The sequence below is a fragment of the Palaemon carinicauda genome, chromosome 25 (genome assembly GCF_036898095.1).
Source record: "Palaemon carinicauda isolate YSFRI2023 chromosome 25, ASM3689809v2, whole genome shotgun sequence".
Taxonomy (NCBI): domain Eukaryota; kingdom Metazoa; phylum Arthropoda; class Malacostraca; order Decapoda; family Palaemonidae; genus Palaemon; species Palaemon carinicauda.
In genome coordinates, this window is record NC_090749.1 from 45,186,304 (window position 1) to 45,196,303 (window position 10,000).

Here is a 10,000-nt window from a genome sequence, read left to right on the forward strand (position 1 = left end):
GTTTTAGTCGTGGGGTCATCTATCAACATATTACAAATGAGAAATATAATCCTCTATTGTTAGTGGAATATGGTTTACTGATCCTTTATTCTCACAGATGTGAGAGTGTTTCACAGATTTACTACAATTATAAAAAATCATATATCAGGTACAAAATATGCTAAATTGGATTTTTTTTTTTTTAATTCTATTCCTTAACCTTCTCCTTCAGATGAAAGTATTTTCAAAATGCTAACATTACTCCTTATACCTAAATTAACATTAAAAGCTTTTGACATAAAATTACCATCAAAGGATTGTGGTGGCCGATGTTGTAACATCCAATACTGGTGAACGCCAGACTCAGGTTTAAGTCCCGCTCAAACTCGATAGTTTCTTTGGTCGCTGCAGCCTCACCATCCTTGTGAGCTAAGCATGTGAGTTTGGGGGAGCTTATTGCCTGGCCTTCCTTGGTCCTAGCCTGGTTGGCGAGGGAGCGTGGGGCCTGATGATATGTAAATATGATCAGTCTCTATGATATTGTTCTGCTTGATTGAGCAGTGTCACTGTCCGTTGCCTCTGCCATTCATGAGTGGCCTTTAAAATTTTGAAGAATGCATAGCTTAATGTGATTAATAGTGAGCATGAAGATGGTTGTTCTAGTACTAGTTCTGGATAGTCAGACATACTGATGGAAGCAATAGAAGTGTATGGCAGTGTTGTATCAGGAACTGCAGTGAAGTTTGAAGAGTCAGTATGAGTGAAACTGATAGCTTAGTGCATTGAAGAGAAGCAATTTCAACTGACGGGTCACAGAACAGCAAACCTGTTGATACAGTATATGGAGATGATTGACCTTGTCTAGAATCTATTACGATATGAAAAAAAACTGGGTAATTGGTGTCTTTATCTTGAGACTTTAGGAAAATTATTCCATTTCTCGCCTCAGCTGGTCACAACCTGTATGTCAAATCCTTGAATGGTTACCTGCAAAAAGCAAATCCCTTGACGAATAATCACCCAAGAATTCATAAGTCTTTCATTGAAAATGGCCTGAATGTTGTCCACAGGAGTCTCACTTGACCTTGTAATCGAAAAGAAATTAATGCATATCAACAAAACTACAGGTGGTTTGACCCAAGAACGAGGGATGAGTAAGACGCAATTCCTAATGTGGGTGAAGTCTAGGTATGTTACATTTAAAGTCAAGAGAGCAATGCATCAGCCGACAGAAATGAATGATGAATCCAGTGAAAAGCCTGAAGACCTACCTAGTACGTGGGAAAAAGGATTTATCTGGAAATAAGATTATTAGCTACTAGAACAGAAGAGCACTTTCGCAGGAAGTTTAAGGCTTTGTTAACAAAATTGTATTACAGTAAATACATTTGCAAATATACAAAGTGCAATGGATGTTGGAAGTAGGAAAGGTGTTCAGATTTTTTTTTCTTGAATGAATTGCAAAAAGTTTTTGTTGACTTCAAATTGTCTCTTAAACTAAAAGACGACAAAACTATAAAAATAGACCCTCAATTACTTTACTCTTTCAGAGGTTGGTGATTGCAAAACACAGGCTGAACTGTACATTGCATGTGAGAAGGAAAGACCGAAGTTTCGTGCATGCACCTGAGTACTTTGATATCGTTAAGGGTGAAATTGGCGTGCAGGGGTGTTCAGACTACTGCTGAGGATACATTTTCGAAGGCGAATGAAGCAGATAATTCTTGGATAAAATTTTCATCAATGGAGACTCATCTACGAAGTAATTTCACATAAGTGAATATTTTGTTCTTTATATACTAGGAACAACGCTGTTTAGGGGAACTTTCCAGTACATACATACATGCATACATGTATGTATGCATGTATATATATATATATATATATATATATATATATATATATATATATATATATATATATATATATATATATATATATATATATATATATATATATACTGTATATATATATATACATATATATACTGTATATATATATACATATATATACTGTATATATATATACAGTATATATATATATATATATATATATATATATATATATATATATATATATATATATATATATATATTAGTGTGTGTGTACATATCACAGATATAGACAAACGCTCATATATATATATATATATATATATATATATATATATATATATATATATATATATATATATATATATATATATGTATATATATATATATATATATATATATATATATATATATATATATATATATATATATATATTAGTGTGTGTGTACATATCACAGATATAGACAAACGCTCATATATATATATATATATATATATATATATATATATATATATATATATATATATATATATATATATATATACAGTACGTATGTATATATACTGTATATATATATATATATATATATATATATATATATATATATGAGCGTTTGTCTATATCTGTGATATGTACACACACACTAATATATATATATATATATATATATATATATATATATATATATATATATATATATATATATATATATATATATATGTGCATATATATTTTATATATATATACATATATATATATATATATATATATATATATATATATATATATATATATATATATGTATGCATATGGATTATTGTGTGTGTGCGTCTCTCTTCATTTACATATAAAAAAACAAATGTAGCCGTTTCTAATCCACTGCAGGACAAAGTCCTCAAACATGTTTTAAATTTGACCAATTACCACCAGTGCGGATGGGTGTTAGTGAGAAATTTTTATTTGATCGTTCACACATTTGTAAATAAAGGATTATGCAACAAAAGCAAAAGGCAAAAGACCCCATTTGCCTGGCCCCTCCCACAAACGGCATTACCAAAGTCAAATTTCCTGGTCCCTCGATCGAAAATACCATTGCCTAACCGCTAGCTTTTGAACTCTAGATTGGGTTTTTTCTCCCCCGCCTAATCCCCAATCCCTTGCACCATAAAAGATTGGTTTCTGTTACTCGTAATACCTTCCTGATGTGCCTCGTCCGAGCCCCTGTTATCGGAAAATCATTTTCGTATGATTCTTTTTCATTTTAGGTTTTCTGGATTTTCTCCAAAATGGCTGTGAAAAAGGAATTCGGTTTTAGTTTAAAGGCTGTTTGCACTTGAACGGAGATTAATTGGCGTTTAAGCTTCTTTGTTTATTTCGCTGCAGTTGTCACTTCTTGTCTTGTGTGGGTTTTTGTTGGTGATATGTTTGTTTGAAGTAGATATTTGTTTGTGTTTATTGGGTTAACATGTGCACCAATATTTCTCGTTATGGCATTGTTTTTATGAGGTTGGTGAGTTTTAAAATTTTTGCTAATATTATTCAGAGTTTGAAAGACTCATAAATGGCAGAGGTAAGGGACAGTCAGAAGGGCCTAGCTAGCATGACAATGCCTAGAGACTAATAAGCACCCAAGCTCCCTCTCCACTCAAGCTAGGACCAGGAGGGGCCTGGAAATGGATGCTGAGGACTTAGCAGATATACCCATAGGCCCCCCTTAGCTAACAAGGATGATAAGGTTGCAGATACTACAGGAAATCAGAGAGCTTGAGCGGGACTCAAACCCCAGTCCGACAGATTACCAGTTAGGGACGTTTTCAATTGGTTACCACAATTCTAAATTAGAAGAACAAGAATCTACCACTAAAATATAGAAAAAAAACGAATCTAACAATTAATCTATAAAATAATCAAAATTAATAGATTACGATTAGTAATAAGTCTAAACAGCTAAGTATCGTAAATGAAATCATGAACCTGCTAAACAGAAAATAATTTCCACAAAGCTTGAATTGATAATGTTCCAATGGTGAAGTATATAATAGGAATTATTCCACAAATGGGTCACAACAGAAATGAAATTCCTAGAATATTGTTAAGGATAAAACATTATGAAAGACAAATTGCAGTTGATGTATCTCCAAGAAAGTTCTTACAAAAAAGGGCTGCTAATGTGCAAGAGTCTGTGCCTGGCTCTAATGGCCAGTCAATATGAAACAACAACAACAACAACAACAACGAATTGTAGATGTAAACAAAAGAAACATACACATTGCGTAAATATCAGCTGTGCCTCAATCCCATTGGTTATGCTGATAGCCTCTGCAACGGCGCATCCCAAACGTTTCTGTCAACAGCTGTGTGGGGGTATCCTCTTGGTAATGTCTTAGTCAAACACTTAGCTGGAAGTTGCTGCTGGTGCTCTTGCTGTGGAGAGAGTCACGGTTATTCATGATTGTAGGAAACTGTGGCTTTCTTACGTTGGGGTTGTTGTTGTTTTATGGTATTGGGACAAATGTTGTTTTTAGGATTAACTTTTTTAGGTTTTGACATTGGTTTATATTAAAAATTGATAAGGATTTTAATTTTTAAGAAAAAAATATAGTTGTTTTATGTGTTTATTTGTCTGTGTCTGTCTGTGGACAGGATTACATCAAAACTACTCGACGGATTTGGACGACATTTTCACCACAGGTAGATCTTAGGTCATGGACGACCACATTGAATTTTGGAGATGGTCTGGATTTGCCTTTTTCGCCATCTACAGTCAGCATATGAAAAGGGGGATTTACTCTAAGTAGACTTTAATTAAATGATATAGTGTGTTCATCCACGGCAAATATGAAAACAGAAGTGTTTTGTCCGCAGACTTTAGTGAAACATTGTCACTATTCGTTTGGGGAAGTCCGAAATCACTGATTGCTTTTGTTATAACTATTTTTTAAGCATTATTGTTTCTGTTAATATTTTAAATTTAACTAATGCGTATTCTTATTGTTCTAATATTTAAAATGATAAGTCAACAATATTAGAAAAAATTATATTGGCGTTATTAGTACTTATGATAATAAAATAACGTTAATGATAATGAAATATTATTTACACGTACAAACTCACTAGAATTCTAATGTAAATTTTTCATTCAACAACTAAAACAACCATAACAAATGCAGCTGTTTCTATTCCACTGTAGGACAAATGCCTTAGATTGTCTTTATTCATGTTTGACCAGTTTTCATCACCACGATGGTCATAGGAGTGGTGATGGTGGGAGATATTAGTGTGATCACTCACAGCAAATCAACCTAGTATGGTTGTCCTTGACTAGTACAGCTTTTTTTTATCAAGGTGAGACGCAAACCCTTCCGCCATGTTAAGGTGTCCAGGACTAGAAAAGGAATAAGTGAAGAAGTCCGAGAGAAGAGATATTATATATATATATATATATATATATATATATATATATATATATATATATATATATATATATATATATCATATCATATATCAACCACAATGGCATTTAATATCGAATTCTACCTTGGGAATATATATCCACTGGATTTCATTTACTTGAAGTCTAGAACAGATTCCTGAATTCGACAGGAATATGTATGGTGACTTGTCATAAACTTATATTTCTCTTGATAGCTCAGGGGTTCGAATCTCTGCGCAGCCAGAAGCTATTATGATAAATGAATTCCAGTGGATATATATTCCCAAGGTAGAATTCGGTATTAAGTGTCATTATGGTTGATATTTACATTGATTAAAATCGCGAGTGTTAGTGATATATATATATATATATATATATATATATATATATATATATATATATATATATGTATATATATATATATATATATATATATATGTATATATATATATATATATACATTTATATATATGTATATATATATATATATATATATATATATATATATACATATATATAAATGTATATATATATATATATATATATATATATGTATGTATATATATATATATATATGTATATATGTATATATATATATATATATATATATATATATATATATATATATATATATATATATGTGTGTGTGTGTGTGTATGTGTGAATATGTATATATATATATATATATATATATATATATATATATATATATATATATATATATATATATATATATATATATATATATGTATACTGTATATATAGTATATCAACCACGATGGCACTTGATACCGATTTGTATTTTGGGAATATATATCCAACGGAATATATTTAATTGAAGCCTAGAAGAGATTCCTGAATTTGACAGGAATATGTACGGTGACTTATCATAAACTTATATATCTCTCGATAGCTCAGTTTGTAGAGTCCTCGCAGGTATGATTTCAGCTGAATAGGCAGGGATTCGAATCTCTGCCCAGCCAGAAACTATTATCATAAGTGAATTCCAGTGGATATTTATTCCCAAGGTAGAATTTGGAATTAAATGTCATTCTGCTTGATATTTACATTGATTAAAATCACGAGTGTTAGTGATATATATATATATATATATATATATATATATATATATATATATATATATATATATATATATATATATATATATATATATATATATAAATATATATATATATATATATATATATATATATATATATATATAAATATCAAAAATATATATATATATATATATATATATATATATATATATATAAATATTATATATATATATATATATATATATATATATATATATATATATATATATATATATATATATGATATGATAACCCTCATCTCCCGATTATAGCATAAAATACCAGCAAACGGCCACTCTAGAGTTGACAAGGGATTGTTGAAAACAGTATCGAAGCGACAGGAAATTAACACCCAGAGACGGAATAATTTTTTAGGATGATATAAATTTTTCAATTAACTGCCAGCGCTGGCATGGCTTAAGGGAGAGATTCAATACTGAAATGGAAAAAGCTATTAGAATGATGGCGCAACAATTCCAAGGGGGATTAGCGGGCCATTGCCCTGTGTGTGTGCCAGGTTTGATTTGTCTTAAGTGCTTGGTTTGCAAGTTGAGCGGCAGGTTTTAGTCTTATCTTTTGAGTGGGAAGAAGATGCGATTTCCATTATAACAGATGAGTGGGAATACCCTATCACGGTAAGAGGGTTTGCGTATCGCCATGATTTGCAAGGCTCTACTAGTCAGGGTGATTCAGACTAGGTTGGTTTGCTTTGAGCGATCAGACAACAATCTTCCAACATCACCAATCTGCAGTGGCCAGCGGGATGATGAATATGGCCAAAGGCCAGGCATGACTAGGAACGTGTCTGATGCCTTTGCCTTCCAGTGGACTAGAGATGGCTGCAGTTGTTGTTGTTGTTGTTGTTGTTGTTGTTGTGGTTGATTTTGTTGTATGAAAATTGATAAATTCATTGACGTAGAAAACTAAGATAAAGGATATATTAAAACAAAAGTTCGAGTGAAAACTTTAATAAAGAGGCACTTGCTTTTTATTAAATAGTGGAGATGTTTGACTCTATTCATAGTACGAACGATGATAGTAAGAAGACTGAAAATCATTTTTCATTGAAAAGTTGCCATAACATAATTTTGTACGAAATTGAACACAAACGTAGATTTCAGCAGTATCCTCTCATATGATCATTTCCGACTTGATTAACTGTACAGAGCTGCACATATTTGGTAAGTCATACATTTACTTTAGATACCAAAATATGTATTATCGACAATTCCTCCTACATACAACAGAGTTCCCAACGTCTTCGAATACAGATTGTGATGGTGATACATACATACATACAACAACAACAACAACAACAACAACAACAAATACAGCCTATTTAGTCCATTGCAGGACAAAGGCCTGCCTCAGGCATGTCTATTTCCATGTCTTGGATTTGGCCAGTTTTTATCACCACGTTGGCTAACTGCTGATTGGTAATGGTTGGGGATTTTGGTCTGATCGCTCACAGCAAACCAACCTAGTATGGGTGACCCTGACTAGTGCAGCTTTGCTGATCATGGCGATACACAGACCTTTTCAACATGTATAGTATGTCTGTGTCTATATACAGAGTATATATATATATATATATATATATATATATATATATATATATATATATATATATATATATATATATATATATATATATAAAATCATCTCCTCCTACGCCTATTGAAGCAAGGGGCGTCAGTTAGATTTCGTCAGTCGTCTCTATCTTGAGCCCTTAATTCAATACTTCTCGATTCATCATCTCCTACTTCGCGCTTTATAGTCCTCAGCCATGTAGGCCTAGGGCTTCTAATTCTTTTAGTGCCTTGTGGAGCCCAGGTGAATCTTTGATGGACTAATATATATATATATATATATATATATATATATATATATATATATATATATATATATATATATATATATATATACCTACATACGTATACACACACACACACACATATATATATATATATATATATATATATATATATATATATGTACGTATATACATACGTATATACACACACACACACATATATATATATATATATATATATATATATATATATATATATATATATATATATATATATATATATATATAAAATGTATGCATGTATTGCATGTAATTATATACATAGTATACATAAACTACAAAAATCCATTACCAAATTGCATCTTGCGCCAAATTGAGTTTATCCAGTTTGTTTACAGGTGTTCCAGCAGCCAATACGCCCAAGTAACCGGAAGTGACGACTTGTTTACCTTGTCCCAAAAGTTGTTTGCGCAACAAGAGTGACCTTTTTTTCCGTCTCTTCGTCTGGAGGTGTCGGCCAAGTTGACATTCGTCAATAAGGAGAGAGAGAGAGAGAGAGAGAGAGAGAGAGAGAGAGAGAGAGAGAGAGAGAGAGAGAGAGAGAGAGAGAGAGAATGGAAGGTGGAGGTTGGTTGGTTTCCTTTTAACTCTCCCTTATGGATTGATTAAGGTTATTTTCAGAAAGAATTTGAGATTTTAAGGTTATTTTCAGTAAGGTATAGGAGTTTTAATGTAATTTTCAGGAAGGCGTAGGGATTTTAAGGTTATTTTCACTAAGGCGTAAGGAATATTATTATTATTTTTTTTTTCAGTGGTGTAGGAATTTTAAGGTTAATTTCAGAAATAAAGTAGGGATTTTAAGGTTGTGTTTAGTAAGTCGTAGGGATTTAAGGTTATTCTCAGTAAGGTGTAGGAATTTTGAGGTTATTTTCAGTAAGTTGTTGGGAATATAAGGTTATTTTCTTGAAGGCATACGGTTATTAAGCTATTTTGAGATAGGCGTACGGTTTTCAAGGTTATTTTCAGGAAAATATAGGGAATTGAAGGTTATTTTCAAAAAGGTGTAAGAATTTAGGGTTACTTTCATAAAAAGAAACGTAGAGGTTTAAAGGTTTTCAGAAAAACGTAGGGAATTTAAGGTTAATTTTAGAAAGGCGTACAGAATTAAGGTTATTTTCGTAAAGTTGTAAGGGATTAAAGGTTATTTTCATGAAGGCATAGAGATTTTAAGGTTTTCAGAAAGGCGTAGGGATTATAAGGTTATTTTCAGAAAGGTGTAGGGATTTTAAGGTTATATTTTCGATAAGCGTAAAGAATTAAAGGTGATTTTCAGATAGGGTTAGGGATTTCAATGTTTTTTTTAGGTGGGCATAAGGAATTTAAGTTTATTTTCAGAAAGGCGTAGAGATTTTAGTTATTTTCAGAGAGGCATGGGGATTTTGAGATAAAAAATGAGATATTAATGATAGGTAAAAACCAGTGTGTGTACATGAAGAATATAGCCTATCACATATTACAGTATAGAGTATTGTACGGTAAGTACAGTTGGCTTCAGTAATTCCGGTATCCTTCACAGGAAACTTAGACGACGTTTGCCAGCTCTACATTGTGATTACCAAATATTAACTATTGGCAACGCTGCTTGTGAAACAAAGTAGCTGAGCTTGTAGAAACCTTTTTAGAAGTATTTTTTTTTTTTATTAATTTTACGAAGTTTTGTATAAGAAATATATTGCCATTTGTTTAATAGCACTTCTTAAAGTTGTGGTGGCCGAGGTGGTAACGTCCTTGACTGGTGAACGCCAGACTGGGATTCGAGTCCCGCTCAAACTCGTTAGTCC